This window comes from Colletes latitarsis, unplaced genomic scaffold (genome assembly GCF_051014445.1).
Source record: "Colletes latitarsis isolate SP2378_abdomen unplaced genomic scaffold, iyColLati1 scaffold0072, whole genome shotgun sequence".
Taxonomy (NCBI): Eukaryota; Metazoa; Arthropoda; class Insecta; order Hymenoptera; family Colletidae; genus Colletes; species Colletes latitarsis.
In genome coordinates this window covers 37,501-38,479 of record NW_027488422.1, presented here as the reverse complement: position 1 = coordinate 38,479, position 979 = coordinate 37,501, and the positions used below count along the sequence as shown (strand labels likewise).

Here is a 979-nt window from a genome sequence, read left to right as displayed (position 1 = left end):
ACTCTGTCGAGAAAAAGCAAATATAAACGAGAGAGTTGGTGGTTTCTCTGTCGAGAAAAAGCAAATATAAACGAGAGAGAGTTGGTGGTGACTCTGTCGAGAAAAAGCAAATATAAGAGAGTTAGTTGGTGGTGGCTCTGTCGAGAAAAAGCAAATATAAGAGAGTTAGTTGGTGGTCGCTCTCTCGAAAAATGAAATTAAATTAAATAAACGAGAGTTTGGGGAGCTCTCGGAAAAGTGAAAGAAACTAAACGAAGGAGAGGGTTTTTGGTGGTACCCTCTCTATACATATATAATATTATAACACAAGAGAGGAAGAGGTGGCTCTCAAGTCTTTCGAACGAAAGACTAAAATTTGATGTTGAAAGAAGGAGTTTTTTATGTGTCGTCGTCCGTTCTCCTTCAGAGTCGGCGACGAAGAATAAAATTGAGAGAATATTACAAAAGAACTTTACTCAAGTTCCCTGGTTGATCCTGCCAGTAGTCATATGCTTGTCTCAAAGATTAAGCCATGCATGTCTCAGTACACGCCGTATTAAGGTGAAACCGCGAATGGCTCATTAAATCAGTTATGGTTCCTTTGATCGTACCCACATTTACTTGGATAACTGTGGTAATTCTAGAGCTAATACATGCAAAACAGAGTTCGTCCCAGTGATGGGAGGAACGCTTTTATTAGATCAAAACCAATCGGTGGTCTGGACGGGCATTATTGTCCGTTCGTTCATCGTTTGCTTTGGTGACTCTGAATAACTTTGTGCTGATCGCACGGTCTTCCAGTACCGGCGACGCATCTTTCAAATGTCTGCCTTATCAACTGTCGATGGTAGGTTCTGCGCCTACCATGGTTGTAACGGGTAACGGGGAATCAGGGTTCGATTCCGGAGAGGGAGCCTGAGAAACGGCTACCACATCCAAGGAAGGCAGCAGGCGCGCAAATTACCCACTCCCGGCACGGGGAGGTAGTGACGAAAAATAA

The 979-nt window shown here is 43.3% G+C and overlaps 1 non-coding gene across 1 annotated transcript in view; it reads left to right on the top strand.

Moving 5' to 3' along the window:
* The first annotated feature begins 461 nt into the window (after positions 1 to 461).
* LOC143351106 (small subunit ribosomal RNA) overlaps positions 462 to 979 on the top strand; it is a 1,933-nt gene continuing 1,415 nt past the window's right edge. The window contains exon 1 of the ribosomal RNA XR_013081482.1: positions 462 to 979. This exon is cut by the window's right edge and continues 1,415 nt beyond it. This is a non-coding gene — a ribosomal RNA (small subunit ribosomal RNA).